The sequence below is a fragment of the Athene cunicularia genome (assembly GCF_003259725.1).
Source record: "Athene cunicularia isolate RWA chromosome Z unlocalized genomic scaffold, athCun1 chrZ_part3, whole genome shotgun sequence".
NCBI lineage: Eukaryota > Metazoa > Chordata > Aves > Strigiformes > Strigidae > Athene > Athene cunicularia.
In genome coordinates, this window is record NW_020799144.1 from 9,803,488 (window position 1) to 9,824,115 (window position 20,628).

Genomic DNA, 20,628 nt, shown 5'->3' on the forward strand with positions numbered 1-20,628 from the left:
TGGCAAAAATCACAGCACCATTATGCCAGTCACTAGAGGCAAGTATGACTGAGCTTACCAAGCAGGACCTCCTTTTGCTGGAAGGTTTGTCAGGGTGGTGGACTGATGGTTGCTTTTACACGGCTGTGCAGGACCATCCCTCAGCCTCCCCCAGGCCCTGGTCCTCTGGCTGCACCATGTCCCTCCTAGGAGGAGAGCCGGGGGGGGAATGCTGTCCCTCCTTGGACTTTGGCATGGTGAGCCTGTGGGATGCAGTGGGGCAGAGGGACCAGGCATGTGCCCTCAGAGGGTTGGGCTGTTTAGCCAGCTGAGATTCCCACTGTTGGAGAGGAAAGGAGAGAGGGAAGGTCTGTTCTCTGGTTAGACCGAGTTAATCCACCACGGGGGACAAAACCACAGATGGGATATGAGAGGGCAAATATTTGTTTTGCAGTGAGAAGGCTAAAGATCATTCCTTAGATCTCTACTGAGATGTGCTAACTTAGGCAGCTTGTCAGCCCCCCTGTGTGCCTGAAACATCTCGCTCTCAGCTGCTGGAAAAACAAGTGCTTCAGTGAGAACAATCAAGGAGGGGAGTGGGGAGATACTTAAGGAGAGGGCCTTGAAACAACATGTTTGTCTTGGCTAAAGTCAGCCTGCCCAAAAAGTGCATCCCCAGGGAGTGATAAGATTTGTAATTTGGATTTTTTTCAAAACTGATCTCAAAGTAAGTTTTAATAAGTACACAACACCAAGATACACTGAGCTAGCTTTTCTGCGCAGTTCAAGAATATTTGCTATTAGACTGTTACGTTGCAAGTAGCACGGTGTCCCGTGAGATTGCCCTCTTCCCAGCTGGCTGGTATCTGTGGTGTTTGTACTCTCCTTGGTTATGTTTTATGCACGCTTTGAGTTAATTTCATTTCATTGTGGCTCAATGTGAAAGTATTTCTGTATAAAGTGAAATACTGTGCTCTATTTGCAGTACTTTACTTAAGCAAGGACTGTATTAATTCAATAAGTAGCTATATTAAATGAGCTGATCTTCTATGCAAGTTCCTATTCTTAGCTTCCACACAGGAAAAGTGCTAATCCTTTAATTAAATTTGCAAACTAAAGCTGTGTGAGCCTTTGACATATTTTTTTGAGAAGCAATTAAAAGTAAGCTCAAGTCCCTGGCCAGTGATACATCTAGTCTGATGTGATGTCCAACAAGCCAGCAGGTTGAGAAGCTGTAGCTTTCCTTCCCCCTCTGTCCTCAGCAGTAGGAAAAAAATCCCCACCTGTTTCCTAAGTGATGTGTAGTATGCAGAGAGCATGTATGCAGCTATGTGCATGGCACTCAGATTTTATCCATTCCCACAGAGTTTCATAAAGGAGCGTCTTAATTCCCCCTTGGTCTCTCCAAGGCACCTTTGCATCGTAACATACTCTCTCCCATCACTGCGTGGACACAGCTTTTCTCCCCTTTTCAGTAGTCCTAACAGGCTTTGTAGTCTGTTCCTCATATCCACTGTTTGTTTCTCAGCTTCAGCTAGTATGTGCTACAACCATATCATCTATCATTGCTTATAATTTTGTTTTCTTCAAAAAAAAAAAAAAAAAAAAAAAAAAAAAAAAAAAAAAAAAAAAAAAAAGGCTTTGATCCTAAATTGAAACTTTCCTCTGTGCAGCATCACCCAGCAACTAGTTCATTCTCCCTCTAGTAACCAGCTGTTGGCATTTTCATGGAGGTTACAACATTGCTCTGGATTTTTATGTTCCCAGTGCTTTAATGTAAAAATGTTTCAGTACTTTCCATTTTTGTGCTGTTCTTTAGGCCAGCATGCTCTGCAGCCTCTCTCCTCTCCTCCAATTTCTGTAAAGACCTGTCCACATGCCTCATAATCAGATGCAGGATCGATGAGACCAGTCACGCAGTAAACACGTGGTTTGGCTGCAAGGATCTCTTCCCTGCAGATAGGGAAACACTGGGCCATGCATGTGTTTCCCTCTTGTCAGGGTGAGTTTACTGCTATCTGCAGTTTCTTAGCAGATCCTTAATTTTAAAAGCTTAATCTTCAGGGCCCCTTAAAAAGGTTCACACAGATTTCAGAGAGGGTCAGTTTTGATTCTAGGTTAGAAATTGGTTTGTTATTTACCCTGTGTTTCACAAAATCTCAGCTGGTGTCTGTATGGCTCTGTTCTTAACTTACACATTCAATCATTTCTTCTTTCTGTATTTTTGAAATGTAGGTAAGAGAATGATAGGGAGAGGCATTTTGACTCTTTTGATGCATTTATACAGGAATTCTTTAATACTTTGCATACTAAGTGAAGTATGGTATTGGAATAAAGGAATATCTGAAATAATATTTTCAAGTCTCAACCTCACCTAGTTTTTCAGTTTTGATCCACTAAGTTTTGAGGCAAGTTTATAGCAAGTGAGCCAGTGCCATACATCAGTTTCCCTTAGCTTGCTTATCAGATCTCTTTGATCTCTATTCAGCATTTTAAAAAATTCCCTTTCATTTCCTGTCCCATTAAGCCCTTACTGAAAATAGAATTTTTTAAAATGGTTATTGTGTTTAAAACCTCACTAGCTTCCTATAACAGACTTCACAGTGGAACTGTCTATTAACATACAAATGTAGCTGCCTGGTGCTACAGAGGCAATTGGTTAGACAGTGGAAAGCACAGTGTTGCAGTGAAAAAGGAGCAAAGAAACTGGATTTGACTGAGCACAGTGTCCTGGTTCAGCTGGGATAGGGTTAAGAGAGAGGGGGGGAAGGGATCTCCAGGCGGGTTATTCATACCATGCTGACGTCAGGTCCGGGCGTGGGATCGCGGGAACTTTTTCCTTGGTGGCTTTGGTGACGGGGAGCATCGTGAGCGAGCTGTCTGTAACCATTGCGGTATTTCTCTGTATATCTTCTGTCTTGTTCACTGTTATTGCTGTTTATTGTTGCTATCATTGCTACTGTTGTTGTTCAGATTGTTTATCACACTGTTGTATTAAATTGCTTCTTATTTTAACCCGGGTTTGTGCCTCACTGCCAGCCTGACCGGCTGAGGGTGGGGGAGGGACAACGGCAACGTGCTCTCTGGTCACGGCAGTGCTTAAACCACCACACACACCAATGTTGTGCATTTGCAAACAGGGAATGCTGCTCCTACAGAGCTCTCTATTTAGCACTGAGCAGGTGGGCACTTCACTAGTCTTGGACACAGCCATGGTCTTGGAGGAGAGGAGAAAGTAACTGTCATAGCGATGTGTAATGCTAATTTGTGAGGATGCTAAAACCCCATCTTTCTTTTAGGAGATTTTCAGTGGCTTTATGTGTAATTCATTGCATGTAGAAGATATATTGTCCCCAGTTAAGATCACATATCCTGACGAAAGATTTTGCATTTTATTTGGACTGGTTTTGCAAGTGAGGAAATGGTTGCTTATTAAGGACCCAATGTGATACAACCTTTGCTTTGCTGGCAACATGAGGCAGAAGTGTCAGAATAGTTTATAATGCTCCAAACAGGGAGAGGAGATGAACTATTTGCAAGAACAAATACTGGTCCTGTACTAGTGTCAAAGTTGTCTTGTCACAGGTTATGAGCTAAATAGTGTATGCACTGGTGAGTACTTGACTTAGAGCTCTGTTTGCGAGCTATTGCAAAGAAAGTTCCTGACAAACTGCATGGAAAAGTGCACTTTTTGGTGCCTGAATCCATTCTTTTAGAAACTGAGGGCTATACATTTTGTATGTGCCTTTTTTTGACTGTCCCAAGACAAGCACTGTAACTGACTTCAACTTTGGTCCATATTACACTTATGAAGAAACTGATACTTGGGTAAGAGTTCATACTGCTTTGGAGTTTACAGTTCTGTGACTGGAAGTGATTCTCCTGAAATAAGTGGGATTATAAATGAACTGAGAATGGCATTACCATTAAGGAAGACACAACATTTTCAACAAGTGCCAGCAAAAAGCCATGAAAACAGAATGTTTGTGTTGCATCTTTGTTAGACTCTGTAAGTCTTTACCTTACAGATGAGGCTGGGCAGTTTCAGCCCAGGTCAGTGTTCTGACACTCATACATGGGTTGTAGACAAGATACTGTAAGTTACGGCCTCTGTAATGGTGGGAGACCACCACTACAGTATGTGTGAGCCTACTTTTACTCTGGATATACTATGGACAAGAGACAGTCATAACCTCTCATGTCTCCCCTACACCTTCCTCTTTCAAGCCTTGAGTATTTTTTGAATTTATTGGACAGTTTCAATCCATATCTCAAACACACACTCCTCAACAGTGAACAAGGAAGCTTTGTAGTTGAGAAGACTCACATGAGTCCAAATGACCTGCTGGGGAAGAACAGGCAGGCGTTGAACCCTTCTCCTCTTGTGAGGTCGCAGTAAGTGAGCCCACTAGCACATGCAGGAGTTGCTCTTGTACAGCCAGGTTACTTGTGCATGCAGATGCCTCCACCAGTTGAGAGGGAGCTGGCTGCCATGGTATTTGGGAAGAGGGTCAGAAGGCTGGAGGAAGGAAGGCTCTAATCTTTCCATTGTTGATGGAGTGACATTAGAAGTCTTTCCTTGATGCACAACTACATTGTCAGATAACAAAATTTTCTATAAGCCAACTCAGTGTGTTGTTCACACATACATACGTGTATATATTCTAAAAGCCATGTTCTCACCAGTTTGAAGCAATTATTTTGAAAATACTTTGTTCTAATTAAGCTATATTCTTTCCATAGGGAACCATTAAAAATGTCCATTGAATTTCCCAGCTTTGTCAATACTATACCATCTGTGAATGCAGTCCAAATTTTTTTTAATGACACATGTCATGCCACAGTATTGGGAGATGTAAAGGGTGTGAGTCAGCTACTTGACCACAGAAAACAAATGCATTTGAAGTGCCCTGGGATAGCTGAGACATCCTTATGAGGCTGGCAGATGTGACAAAACATACAGGGAGGACCCAGCTACCCTGGTGTGGTCTTGTCCTGGGGTATTTCAAAGAGGTTGGCAAATGGTATGGTTGCGCATTGTTTGGGCAAGTCAATACCAAAGAGATAGCAACAAATTTCCTGCCTGATACTAGACTGCCCAAGCATTTCCTGGGTTGTGTCTGCAGCTTGTTTCATTGAGCAGCTGATCACTCTTTGTACAGGCGCCTCGCTGCAGTGTTGATGTGCCAACTCTCCTTTCATTCACCTTTGCCCATCTATCTCTTAACACACCTCAGATGACTGTACCAGAATATCAGTACACTGGATCACAGTCATTCACGTGCAAAGGACTGCTCACAAAAAAAAGTTTTTTTAAGATTACCTTCTAGTACCTTCACTACCATGGTTCACTTGTGTTTAAAAATTAGACATTTGCGTGAAAAGTAGACATTGCATGAAAAAGCGTTGAGCTGTACTGCACTGATGGATTGATTTATGCCATAAAATTCATACTTGGTCCCCAAGACCTGCAAGTCTTGTTTCAGTGTTGTGACATGTCACAGAAGACAGCGGTGGCAATGATTTAGTCATCTGTGCTTCACAAGTCCATTCCAGGAAGAGCGCAAGGCTGAAGGGACCTTTTACTCTCAACAGACCTCCATATAGGCAAACTTTCTATCGCATTAAGTTTGTCCTTGCCTCTCTAAGCTGCTAAGTAGCTTCAGTGCGTAGCACACTGGCGTATAACATTTTTGAGCGCTGCTGCCTGCTTTAAGCTGTGTCATGGACAATATCCGCTCCTTGGCTTTAGAGGCCCAAGATCCCTAGTGCTTCCTGAACAGGACCAACAATAATTCCCACTCAGAGATGGCTTGTCTATTTTGATTGTTATCAAAGCTGCCTCCCCGCCCCCCCATTCACCAGTAACTCATATTGTACTATAAACAAAACATAGTTCAAGGGTTTTTTTTATTCTGAATGGTAAGCAGTCTGTTGCTATGTACAAACTGAAAGCTTTTAAGAGGGCGCTTTATTATGACCTTCACAGAAATAAAAAACTAATGTATCTAACTTTCAGCTGAGGATTGTTTATGTACTGCAGCAGTTAACTGTTTGCAGAAGCCTTCACCTTGCACATAAATAGTAGGTAACAGTCTGTCAGTCATCTACTTTAAGAGCTGATATTGTTTGGATAGCATTGGCAGCAGTTCCGTATTTGTGCAAACTTGTCAGGGTAAACCTCTCCTAGGTGCACAGAATGAGTATTTCAAACATTCATGTAAGAAACAGCATTATTGACTGTTTAGAGGCCAGAAATGGAGTTTGCCATCAGAAAAGACTTTTCTCAGGATTGCTCCTCACCGCTCATTCATCTTGGTTTCACCCTCTCTGTCTACAAAAAGGGAGACAGTGCAGGTCTAATTCACGATGGCAATGCAATGAATATTTAGTACATGCTTTCTTGTGGCATGCCTTGTGAAGTGGAAAGAAGCAGCTTCTAAAGACAGTGTGCATGGATAGAGGTTAATCAGGTAATTATTTTCAGCTGAGAGCTAGCTTACATAAAAGCATATATATACCTCTTATACTGAAATATACTTTGCGTCTTTCTCTCGTCTAATTTTTCCACATCACTTTCCATGTACTGAACGATAAAAAGCTGTGACAAGATTCCCATTCCAAAGCATGGGTTTAGGCCAAAGAGGGAGCCTTTGCATGAAGGGGGCTAGGGGCTAGGATGAGGGAGAAAAAAATGTCCAAATATGCTCCTTTGGTATTTGCTCTTTCCTGCATGTAAATTATCTTCTCCAGTGTAACTTTTTTCCTCTACCAGCAAGTGCAACAACACAGTGTGCTTTGCCCAATCTAACAGTCAAGAGGACCAACAGTCTTCTCTGAAAGATTGTTCTACAAAACCAGTCACAGTTTGAGAACAAGGTATGTATATAACATGTGACGTTAGAAGAAACTTCAGTTCATATCCCTGTCTTTAAGTTCTATCTCTTCTGTCTCTTTTTGCACTTTTTTCAAGTGAACACTGAGGACTATAGAGGGCAGCACTTGGGGGAGTGACTAGCCATGACTGGCAGACAAGTCCCAGATTCTCCCTTCAGGCTGGTTCTGCCATTGGGTCAGGATTCTCCCCATGGTGCAATGCTGAATATTTTGTGCTGAATAATTTTCGTGCCGATAGAAATGTGTAAACATTGACGAAGTAATGTAGGAGGAAAATGTGGACCGAGTGAGGCTTGACACCAATTTTCCCATTGTAACACAGTCACAGGCTTGGTTTGGTCCCATTGTGAAGATGAGGTGGGACTGGTTGATCTCACCATTTGAAATTCTGGGGTTTCAACCCCAAGCCCCAAACTAAAGTTGACATATGGGTGATTCCCACAGCCCTTCACGAAGGGAGGGTGAGTTTGCCTTCAGGCTTCCCTCCAGGGTGGTGCCAGCCTGGCAGACAGAGCCATTGGGCAAACAAGCCCCAGGTGTCCGGCATTGAGTAACCCAAGGTCAGGTGTCCCACTTAAGGATAAAAGCTGGGACCACTTGCAGGCAGGGGTAGTGTCTGTCTGTGGGGTGGATGCCCTGTGCAGAGTTCCCTGTAGGGGAAGGACCTCCTGCTTCCCTGGGACTGGGCTCCAATCAGGTCTGGCTTTTGTAAATGTGGGCTGCATAGAGATTCAGTATGTGGCTTCCTTGGTCTCATGTATTTGGCCTGTTGGCTCGGTTGTCTCCCATCCCTTCTATGGGAGACTGCATCTCACCATTGATTCCACCCATTGTTGGTCGTGCAGTGTCATTGTTGGGGGTCAGTGGGATTGATGTTGATTATGTATAATCTGACTGACTTGTCTGTACCCCCAGCGCTCACCCATGTACTGACCCTTTTGTATCAAATACAATTTGGTTATTGGTTCATCTTCATGCTGGCTGTGTCCTTTATGATAGGCCTAATAATTGGCAAAACACCATTCCTGCTGAAACATCATCCCTGGTATCACCTGATACGTTGTCCACCTGAGCACAGCTTGTTTCCTCTCCTGCTAAGCCTATTCTGGTTTATGTACTTGCAATGAAAGTCAAGATTTCATCATCATTCATGTCCAAGACCTCCTAAGTGGCACAGCAAGTGCTTTGCTTCTGTCACACCTGGAGAGCTGGTGCTTAAGAAGGACTCAAGGCAAAGACCTGGTTCCTCTGGGATCAGGGCAGGCTTGGATCATGCAGTGATGGTGAAACAAGGAATTCAGAGTATTGCTTAAAGGATCCAGCTGACATCCATGTTTGCTGTACAGCAGCTCTCTACTGCTGGAGAGAAGTTAAACTCATTATCTCATTGCTTTATATGAGGAAAAAAAGTCACATTGTTTGCAGATAAGAATAAGGGATGCTTTGTTAGGTTTCTAATTTGCATAATTAGAGGTATGATGTGTTTTGCTCTTAGTAATTTTGAGAGCTTTGCTCTCGTTTACACTGTTATATGTATGAATGAAAAAAAGGCTGTCTCTGCTCTCACACCGTAAAAAAATACGTCATTTTTGCATCTTGGGAATGAAGTCACTTCTTTGGATTTGTGGAGTGGTCAGGACATAAAGCAGCAGCTTTTCGAGGCAATAGCTTATAATAACACCTTGCTTCTCCCCACCTCTCAATCATGAATTGTTGTAGGTGCTGTGTAAATCAGGAAACAGACAGCTGCTATCATGAAGAGGAAATAACTGCAGGCTGAGCCAGCCTGAGACTGTGGTGAAAAACACCATTTCTGAACAAGCTGTTTCAGGAAGTCCTATGTGACAAAACTCCCAAGGAAAGAAACGGCATTCATGAGAGGACAATCAGCTTTCTTTAAGGCTAAGGACAACCACTAAGGAGTACAATGGGAAGGATTTGTCTGGGATGAGCTAGGTAGAACAGTCCCTTTCTTCCCAGTACTAATGCTAAACTATTTTTATCAAAGCGGGGCTTGAAAAGGAAGCTTGCAATATTTCTTTTCTTCATGCGTCTGTCTCCTCATGCATTTAGAGGAGCAGGTATTGTCTTTGCTGATAGGTTCAGGAGATGTGACTTCCTTGTTCAGTGCTGTCTCCTTCAAGGCTTGTACTGCTCATATTGTGCTTCTAAATGCCAGCTGCGGACCAGAAATCACTAATCTGTGCCTGGTCTTGGATAAGAGACAAAGTTAAAACCAGTCACTGGAAGTTAAGCAATTTGGGCCGATACCACCTGCATCTTCCCAAACAATGAGGATGAGAAGCAACAGGAGTTGTTAAAGTCCTGGGGGATTCTCTGCTGCTGGGTATTTTTTACATGTGAATAGATGCTTTTGTGGAAGAGATAGAAATTGATTGAAGGTAGTGTTCTGGATTGTGATATTTTTAAAAAAGCACATCGCTTTTTTGGCAGAACTGTAATTGTGATTTAAAATACAGATAAAATCAGTAATAAAGGAAAAGTACAATGAATAAAGAAGGGGTGGTCTGGAAGCTACATATGGATAAAACAGGTGAGATTAAGTTTAGTCTAAATAGTCCATAGCACTTATGGAAGAAAATTTCTGTAGTAATTGAAAGATGAAAATAAAGTTTCACAATACACAGTGTAAGCTCTGCTGCAAGTATATATGCTGACATTTTGGGGTTTTCACTTTTCTGGATTTTTCCTTCTGCACAGCTTTAGTTCTCAGATTGTCAGACACCAAAACCACATTCCCCCAATTAACAAATCAGCTTGTTTAACTTGCTCAGAAGATCTGCAGATGGATTATTTCAACAAAAGACACAATAAAGAGATTCATTGTAAAGGTCACAAATTAAAAAAATTACTGTTTTTTGTGATTTCCAAGAAAAATCTTACCATCTCAGTTAGCAAAATGTAAGCAGGGCACATCAAGATTTCTTTATATTACTAAATCATGGGGGGGGGAGTTTTCCTAGCAAATAAAGGGATATTAACTTTTTTTCAGCATTTGGAAGCCACAGCATCTTGTAAGTCAGTGAAAGTTGTTAAGAACTGAAATCAACTGATGCGACGCCATCTCGAGGGTTTCAGGATGAGTTTTTAATGTGTTCTGCAAATAGATTCATGTTGATTTCTTTCAGAAACAATGAAAAAATCCATCTACTCTTGCTAATAAAACCACAGTATATCTCACTACATTATTGGTTGCAAATTAAATTTATTTTTCACAGAATAAACTATATTATGTCAAGTTGCTAGAGTGAACAATAGTTATTGTCCGGAAATAGGTTCAGATAAGTTGTACAAACAAGACTTCCTCCCTTAGATTTTCCCAAACTGAAATTGCAGATTGTGGCCTGGGGACAAAGTGTACCCTGAGCTCTTGAAGGAAGAGGAGATTCAGTTCTGGCTCATTTCCTTGGGGTCTCAAAGGGTGTGAGATTGCCCTCGTCAGACCAAGCCCATGAATGTTCCCTGCTCGCTTTTGTCCTGAGCCAGTCTTGCAGGAAATCAGTCATTGTTTGTAGCGATGCTACCTACAGTACTTTGTTGTTCTTCAGACAAGGTGTCTGCACAGGAGTTATAGCATGGGTTACACAAAACCATCTCCTCTGCGCTGTCTCGTAGCTGCAGAGTTCCTAAGAGGGGCACTATGACCACCGACGCCCTGATGGAGCACCTATTAGGCTCACTTCAACAGCATGAAGGACTGTGGCCCCTTTTTGTGGGTGGGCTTCAACAGAGAAACAGCCGTGGAAACAAGTGTCAGCTTCACAATGCAAAACATCTTCTGATCAGGCTGTTTTGACTAAGAGCATAAAGAATAAACCAGCAACACTGGTTGCATCACCCTTTGGTTTCCCTGTGGAGAGGGACACTCTGGCTGACAGTAACGCTAGACTCTGCAGACCTCCTCTCTGCATTTACTGATATAAAACCAAATAGCACAGTAGCACAAATCTTTTCTTATTTCATGAATAAAGAATATCGGTAATCAGATTTTCCTTTCTCCCCACATGGCTAAATCAGTACAGCAAGAGTAAGAGAAAGCAGAGAGTTTTGCACTGACTGGATAAAACACAATTTCTAATGTACATCCAATAGGCAGAAGTATCAGATGGTCAGTTGGAGGCATAGGACTGTAGAGAGAGTCCAGCCACAAGGGACTGTTTAGTTTTCTAGATTAGTTATTTAAAACCTGCTGGTGTCTTTAGGGAATTTCCCACAGGGAATGAGGAAGACGAAGAGAAGCTGTCGGAGAAGGCGGCTGCTTCTGCCTGTTCCCTCTCGCCGTCAGGTTTCCAGCTGACATGAGTGTCACGAGTGTGTCAGCACTGCTGCGGGGCTGCAAGGAACAAACATTTAAATATGCAATGTTTTCTTCTGCAGTTATTTACCAAAGCTTCTGCAGACTTGTATATAGCATTAGTTGGTCATTAGCCATTGCCCTGTAGTTCCAGGAAGACATTTTAATCAGTTAATAAATATAGTTCCTTAAGCAATAGTTATTATCTAAACCACCCATATACAGATTACTCTTGCTGTTCAAAGTCACCTTTAAAATTACTGGCAAAGGAAGGTCATATGTGAACACTCTCATTCTAGCTGTAATTTGTCTTGTTTCATTATCTCAGACCTACATGGGAATTAAGAACTAAAATGATGTTACAGAAACTTACACCAACTTTCCTCTGGAAAAGAGTTATTATTAAGCGTGTCATAGAATCATAGGATCACAGAGTGGTTTAGGTTGGAAGGGACCTTAAAGACCATCCAGTTCCACCCCCCTGCCACGGGCAGGGACAACTTCCACTAGCCCAGGTTGCTCAAAGCCCTGTCCAACCTGTCTGTGTCTTGTGAGCTGAATTTGCTGAGGTTTCTGAACAAAAGCTTATGTTTGAAGATTAAGGCAGTGCAGCTAATCATGTTTAAACACCACTAAGACTAGAAGGAAGAAAGACAGTAAGGTCAGCTCTGGAACTGCAGGAGAAGTCACTCAGCCCTGTACATGGTCTGCAACCAGACAGTGCTGCGTCTTCTAATGTTTTTAAACTTCAGATTTGGCAGTGAGGTTTTATTGGTAATTTATGCAGATAAGGGTTTCATTTCATTCAGTGTTGTGTCCCCTCCAGAAACCTACTGCTCCCACTTCAGAAAAGGCGCAGTTTTATGGTTGGGTTAAAATGCTCTAAGACTCCTGCTGATAGGAGGTGGTGTCCTTCTCCCACCTCAAGCCCTGGACTACCTCTTCTTTTCTTCAGGGCTAGCAACTGAGTGACTGCAAGGCAGGAACTACTAATAATATTATTGCTTGTTTAATTTTCAGGCAGACGAGCAAACCAGACCAACTTCCCCTACAACCATGGGACTGCTATTGCCTAAATAAAGCAATTAGTGAAAATGTGTAGCTGGGTTAGGGGAAAGGAAATGGCTTAAAATGAAGGTAAAACCACTCCTTTAAAAAGCAGTGCAGTATCAAGTTACACTGCATGAAATATTGCATCTGAAGTGGTCTGCAAACCCAGGTGGCCTCGGACTCCAGTTCTGCAAGCATGTTTTGCCAGAAACATATTGGTGCTGCTGAGAAAACTGATCCTACTGTCCTCTGTGCCTGTTTCATCCCTTGCAATGGCCAAACAGTTGTTTGAATTTTGGGGACATGTTCCTAAATCTGAACAGTTTGAAAGTTTGGAGGGTTTGTTTTTTCTTTTTCTTTTAATGTTAAAGCAACAGTTTATCCTATAATCTGGTTTAGGTGGCAGTTTGCAGAAAAAAGAACCAGAGCTAGTCATCAATCATAAACTGAATATGAGTCAACAGTACCATGCTGTTGTGAAAAAGGCAGACGTTAGATGAAGCAGGAGTGTATCCTGCAAGACAGGTGACGTCACCTTCCTGCTCTCCTCAGAGCTGGTGAGGACTCAGAGCGAGCGCCTTGTCCAGCTGTGGGCAGCATATCAACAGAGACATGGACCTACTGGAGTGAGACCAGGAAAGGGATGTGGCAACGATGAGTTATCTGGAAAGAGGGCCAAGGGAAGACTGTGAAGTGGTTTAACCTGGGGAGAGGAAGACATGGCAACAGTCTTCTGAAAGGTAAAAGGCAGCAAGGACCAGCCTGTTCTCCATGCCCCATGGGGGTATAGAGGGACAGAGACTTAACACTGCAGGAAAGAAGATTCAGGTTATACATTAAGGGAAAACTCCTAAAGGTAAGGTTAGTTAGTCACTTGAATAGATGGTGTGGAGCATCTGGGAAAAAATCCAAAGTCTTGGAGACCTCTGAAGCTGGGGAGATAAACATCAGTTAGGGATGATGCTGGCTTTGCTGGGTCTACCTAGGGAAGGGAGGGAATTAGCTTTTTAAGTCCATACAAGCTCTATGAGTTAATGGTATCCTAGTTAGTGTGTACATGTGGGTTTTTATACACATATGAATGAATAATATATTCCTACATCATGTACTAGTATCTCTGTGTTTATGCAATTATTATAAGCACTATGATTTCAGTAATCAGGGAAGAATGCTTTTCTGAAAAACCTTTCCTCAAAGGCTAGAGAATATAAGTGATTTTTTTTTTGTGACAATATGAAAAATTTTTTTGAACTGCTTAAGGACAAGAAGATTAGAGGGTGTTCATGCTTGTAGGACATGAATTTGATGATGCATATCTTTTCTGTCTCTTACAATATTACCTAAATTTTAAAACTGTCTTCTGAACTAACAGCTACCTGGGTCTTTTCAACACAAGCTTCACCCCCCTTCAAGAATTTGAAGCATAGAGGTTGAGGTGAGAGCCGTATACTTTATTTTTGCTAATGAATTTTATGCTTTTTTTGAAAGATAGCAGAGGAATACAAGGAGAGCACTGAAAACTGAATGCTTTAAGTCAGGTCTAGCAGCTAGTCACAGACAGCATCACATCGTTAATACACACTCAGCTTGCGAGTGCCACAGCAATAGCAAGTCCTCATTGAAGGGGCTCAGCAAATACAGTTCAGAATGGACACAGTATCGGCCAACCCTTTCTGCGAGGTCTGTAAATAGATCTGTTTGGGGCTTCACATACACAGTATTTATGGCCAAGCAGCATCAGCCATGGCAGGGTCACACCTGCAGAAATTCGTGCAAGTTTGTAGCATGAAGAACCAAAGGAGATGCTGCTGAAGATGCTGTTTTTGTAAAAGAGGGGTGGCAGAGCTTCCACTTGCAGTGAGTGCCTTTGCCAGCTACATAACCTCTTCAGACACAGATGAAGAAACAGCACTGCCTTACACCCCAAGTATGACTATGGTCTAGCTTTTCTATGCAACCCTACAAATGGGCTGTATTAAAAAGAGGATTTTGTTTCCCAGGCCCTTTGAGTTTTATGGTCTCTCTTTTTTAAAAAAAAAAAAGCTCTCAAGACAGAGGAAAATCAAGTTTGTACACATGTTTTGTGGACATGTGCCTAAATACTACTGTATACCAACTGATTAATTTGGGGCCGGCAGGAAGCAGTTGTAACTCTTCTACCCATATGTGACATGCTTTGCTGCATTATGACATCACATCTCCACTGGCTTAATTTTTAAAAAAATTGGTTTTATTTTGAGTATATGATTGTGTTTACCACAAACTGCGTTTAGCCAAAACTTTCAGTATAATTGATTATAATGAAAAATGTGTGTGTGGAATAAACTTGTTTCTAATGCAAATAGATTCATATTTCTGCTCAGTTTTTCTGGGTAGATGAGCACTGCAGGAAATCTGTGCATAGCTGCATTTTTGTTTGATTAATTAAGAAGATTAGCTCATACAAGGATGTTTTAGAGGTAGCAGAATAAATGGGCACTTTGAGACTTTATTATCTTTCCTGACTATTTGCTTTATTAAGTGTTTTGCTGTAGCTGGGAAGGAAATAGCAGAGAGAACGACAGCAGTGACTATTGCTAAGAAGTCCAAATGAAACCAGCATGCTGTTACTACCTAATTTTGTTTCATCCTTGCCTACCAGACTCCTTTACCTAACTTCTTCTTTGGTCTGTTCTTCAGTTATGCTAGTACTTCTAATTTTAACAGCTATTCTGATGCATATATGTTAATAGACTTATATAATTTATACAGTACATCCCAGTAAGGGTGACAATGTACAACTCACAGATGAATTCAAGCAAGAGCAATAATTCAAGAAAGCACAGCATAAAAATGGTGTGAAATGAAATTAGAACAATAGTTTTTATATAAATTATATACATTTAATTTATATTTCACATCCATTTTTATGTAATAACAATTTCAGTCACATCTGATGGCTCTAATTTTAGGCAATCAATATATTTTAACTGTTATGGAAGAAGGCAATTTTGATGAAAAAAATCACAGTGACATAGAATAATAAACCCACCATCTTTACATATGTGACGTACCAAAATGTGAGTCAATCATTTATCACAGTTATAAAGTATTCTTGCAGCCATAGATGAACAGGCAATTGCAAGATGATAAAATTAGTCCAACTGTGATGGTTGCCTAAAGCTCCTGCAAGCATGTAGGTAGGATTAATCATGTAGGATTCATTTCGTTCCTACCTACAGAGAAAGGAGCAAAAATCAGCAGGAAAATGCTTAGCACATTTTGCTTTCAAAAGTGCTATCTTGTGATCATTTAAGTACTGTCACTAGTACCATAGGTGGGCTGGAACAGGGACAATGAGATGTTACATACAGCAGCCTAAGCCTGTTGGCACTTGGAGGATGCCCCCGTGGGGGGTTTCTCCCTTTTTCTTGAGCTTTACATCAGAGGAAGATGGCTGTAAATGGGAGGGAGTGTGACTCAACAGATGTATGGGGCATGCTGACCTCTTTCCTCCTATTTCCACCTTCCATAGCTCTGTGTGTTAACCACACATACTGAAAACAGACAAGCTGCAGTGACTGATTTACACTGCTTACTGACCAGGTACCAAATAACAATTCAGAGATAAATGAGCAATCATTTACTCTAGTGGAAGTTTTATCACTTAGAGCAGGATTTGTCCTAATTACTGTCTTTTACTGAATAAAAACCAGTGACCTGAGGGCATAAACCTCTGTATCCCATTCCTAATTCCACAAGCCATTCATTAACATCATTTAGAGCACTTTAAAAGGTTTTCTGAAAAAGAGATTGGAAAACTTTCAGTACATGGCTATTGGAAGGATTGAGAGGAATAACTTGGTGTTATTTTCCCTCCCGCACAGACCCCAAACGCTGTGCAGCCAAGCTGGCTGCTTTCGTTTGATGCTACCTGAGAAACATGTAACAAAACTCTTTATCAAAACAATTTCAGTAAATCCTGCATCTGCCAAGAAAGTGTCCTATACTCTAGACCTCTCCTTTTCCTTTCTTTCAATTGCACAGCTTGTCAGCTTGCATTGCAGATGAATAACACAGAGACATAAAGACATACCCTCCAGAAGAAAATAATTCAGTTTTATAGGCTGAACAAGCTTAATCATACGTAGTAATTACACCAGTAAGTGATAACAACTATAATAACCTAGAATGTTCCTTAAATCCAATGGAAGTACCATTTAAAAGAGAAATATTTATATGTGAGCAGTTAATAAAGATATTTAACTACAATCCATATTAAGAATGTGTATATAATACACATATATAATAGAAAGTTTTCTGTCAAAAACCTCAAAAAGCTGATGCTTTGGGATGTAAGTTAAACTTTACCAGAAGTGAGAGCACTGTAGGTACCATGGAGAAGTACACAGGATTTAGTTTCCTTCCACAGTCCAGCAGAATGAAACAACCTGTTACCTGAAACTCTTCCGGTTAATTCTCATGGACATAGCTCAAAGTGCTTTACAAATAAATTCATGTGTTTATTCCTACTGCATTGAAACTAAGGTGCAAGGAAATGCTACAACATCTGTAAGACCAGTGACCTTCATTTTGAGGGAGAACCAAGGTGTCTTGCATTCCTTATGTTGGAACTGGCAGTGATTTTTCTAAAGGTGTGGTTCATTTAAAAAAACCTGTTCAATTAGAGAAAAATGTTCAAAGCAAACATTTTGAGGAAAATATAATATTTGACATATGTTTAAACTCAGATTTGTTTGGAATAATTTTCAAATATTTAAGGCCCTTTGACTTTTGCAAAACCAAACCAAAAATGCCTGAATTTTCCAGGCTGTTTAAATGGTTGCACAATGCAATTTCTCTAATCCATATCTTCCCCAGAATTCCAGAGAATAACCTTTTAATAGATTTCTGCACTGAGCACAATTAATGATGGATAATTTTTTTTACAATCTTAAATTTGGGAAAATGTTTCTCGCCTAGTCGTACACTGTAGGTTTCATATCCTTACATTACCTATACTGCAAGCTCATGTACATATAGGCTGTCTTAATTCCAGATCTTTGTTGCTCTCTCTGCAGAAGACTCTAAGGCATTATCTAATAAGCCTTTCATAATATCTGACAAAACTACTATGCAATAGCTGTATCTGATCTGTGTATCACATATGTCAGAGATTTAGAATTATTTCCCCAAAGCCATTATGTACCACAGCAAAAGATAGAAACTATAAATAAACAAGATAAGTATTTTCATGTTGCCTCTTTCTTTGGTAAAAAATCACCATTGAAACAAGAAATAATCTTACTCAAAATTCTCAAAATATTATAAATATAACTTTATTATTTATAGAAGAAAAGAGGACATCAAAGTGGAATAAATATACCTTTCAGCTCCACTCGTTACCACTAGTATTTAACCAAAAGGTCGTGTTAATACTCAAAACAATACAACTGAACCAAGAAGACAAACAAACATAACAGTAACACACATGGGTGAACACAAATTTAATTTTTTAAATAGTAAAATGATTTTTATTTTACATTCTTACTATGCAGTCAAAAGGAACCTACTCATGAAATAAATCACAACTTATTTCTGCATTAGAAAAGGCCTAGTGCACTTTTATATGGATTCGGGTCTTTATTCACTTTATACTACTTTATTCAGTAGTGGCTTTGTGACAATACAATAAATGCTATTTTTGTATTCCATTTAAAAATATATGAATTAATATGAAGTGCAATTAATGTACTTCTACCTTGGGAAACATTCTACTATAAAGGATGAAATTACAAATTTTCTGTATGATGTTGAATATAATTGTAGTTGGATTTTGGTTTGAGTTTTTAAAATATTTATTATGTTTCTCTGGGCTATTTTTTCTCCTTTTTTTTTTTTTTTTTTTTTTTTTTTTTTTAAATCAGAAATATATATTTCATAGCTCCCAAGCACCTACAAAGGTTATCAGCTGAGAATCTGAACAACATAAATCTGAACCAGAAGGAACATGCATTAGTAACAGTGGGTCAGCAGTTACAGATACCTGCTATCCACTTCCCACTTGACCAGAAATCCCAAAAACAAACAGTGGTTGATGTTAAGCTTAATTTCTGTACTCTTGTTAGGCAAGACTATTGTTTAGTATCTTTTTGCTTGCATGTGTGGGGTGATAACATTGGCTCAGATCACTGTTGTCAGGGCTGCTCTGCCTACAGCCTTCTAAGATCTTTTTCTTCTGCTGTTACACACATTTTCTCCAGGCATTTGTAGAGTCCCAGCTGCATCTGAATGGATTCATTAAAATGGTTTTCAGTATATTGCATCTGTATCAAATACAAATACAAATGCAATGTTCTCATAAAAAGGCATTGTCTCAGAAATTTCACATGATCTTGAGATGATGTGGGTACCCTGCAACGTTTGATTTTTCTTAAGAGAACAGTGGATTCCATTTCCCATAAAACTTATTTTTATGGTATATGGGTCTGCCTACCTACAAAGTAAGGTGGTGTACTTCTGAAAGCTGCTCAGCTGCATAATACATTAAATGTCTCTTTCAAGGTGACTATGGGGAATGTTACTTCTAGTTTATCAAACCTGTTTCTACTGAATTATGCACCCCTGTGGCAAATTATTTGCAGGCTTTATGCCAGATGGATAGAATTCTCTGTATCAGTATCAAGACTTGTAAACATCACAAATTCTTCCCAGGGTTACTTACTTATTCCAGATGGCACCCACTGCGCTCTCTGTATCTTTCTTCCAATCTGTGGGGCTTACTTTTTCCCAAGAAATGAGAATGCTCTAATATTTTACACATTTTTCCTATTTTTATGCCAATACATGAAAGTATCTTGACAGAATAAGCAAAAAGTGATTTGCATTTATTCTCAGTTCACATTGAATAAGAAAAAAAGGAAATTTTATCCTACTGTGTCTTTTTAATTCTAAAGTAATTTTCCCAGTTACCAAGGGCTTTCTGAAACTTAGAGTAATCATAGCCTAGTGTCTGCTGAACCCTTAACTTGCAAGAGCTCAGTCATCAGGCTGTCTCTCTTGACTCACATTTGGAGAACATTATGAAATCTGTGTTATGACATGCCAATGTCTTTGGAACATTTAAAGTACTAATTTAAGCTATCTCCCAAGAATGTCGAGACAGTTTCATGCTTTGGCCATTTGTGAGATGTAGGACAATACTCTTCTTAAGGATACCACACTAATCACAGGGTCTGTGAAATTCTCATTACATAGCACTCAGAATAGGGAAAAGGGGAGTAATCTCTACCAACTTTAAAAATCAGGGCTCAGCTCAACAGTCATATTCCCACTAAGTGAGTATGTGTCTCAATATGAAAATTTTATCTGTGTGAAGAGAGTTTTAAAATACTATTTTCACTATGCTTTGCATCAGATCTGGAGCTTAGTATATGTCTGTTGTATCTGTATTATATAAAGTACTTCTGGAGCTTTTAATTAACTGAGTATATCTGCGTATCTTTAAACCTCTGGTCAACAAGCCAAATACTGGCTCTTCCATTTTAATCCCAGCTAGTGAAAATGAGCTAGTCTCTGGAGCAAAGGAACCAGCTGAAAATAGGCGTAAGGAGAAAAGCTGCCAATCTTTTCTTCCCTGTGTGATTTCAGTGCTGATTTGGACTACCACCATTTCCATATACAAAATGCTTTCTTTTTCAACATTACCCTTGATGTAAGCCTCTTGCTTCATGGCATGTTGAACTGATGCTACCCAGCTCTCCTCTTCCTCTCCCACATTATTGCCTACCAGCCTCCTCAGTCTGCCCCCTGTGTGTTGGTCTCTTTTCTTCCTATTTCAGAGTCCCACTCTTACGCCCAGGATCTCTATGGGTGATTTCCACCTCTTCACCGACCACCTGGTTTTCCAGCCTTACCCAACAGCCATGACTCTCATGCTCTGTCACTCCCAACTTTGTCTTCTCCACGACTCTCTCTCCAACACCACCTCTCAGTAACTCCTTCCCCTGTTCCTCACACTGTCTTCTCCAATTCCCAGCCATCCTTAGCCCTCGCTTACTCACGCTGGCTTCCTCTGCTCTTCACCTACTGTGCTCTCATTACCATCAGTCTGCCAACAAGGCTGAATTCTTCCACAACCCACTTGATTTTGCCTCCTGCCTAAATAGTGCTATTCCTTTGATTTGAGTCCCTTGATTCCAGCTTTTTTCTTTTTTTTTTTTTTTTTTTTTTTTTTTTTTTTTTTTTTCCCTGCTTTTAATTTTCTCCAGCCTGACTGTGAAATAGCTTCTACCATGCTTTTTTTTTTCAATCATCCTTCATATTTTTCCACGCTGTCCCTGACTACAGGTAAGAACTCCTCAATGGCCTCTACAGAAACGCCGAACTGTTTCTTTCAAAAGTTCCTC

General features: G+C 40.4%; 1 long non-coding RNA gene across 1 annotated transcript in view; it reads right to left on the reverse strand.

Moving 5' to 3' along the window:
* LOC113490286 overlaps window positions 1-316 on the reverse strand; it is a 1,189-nt gene extending 873 nt beyond the window's left edge. The window contains exon 1 of the long non-coding RNA XR_003400197.1: window positions 59-316. This is a non-coding gene — a long non-coding RNA (uncharacterized LOC113490286). The remainder of the gene's footprint in view (window positions 1-58) is intronic.
* Window positions 317-20,628: the final 20,312 nt, after the last annotated feature.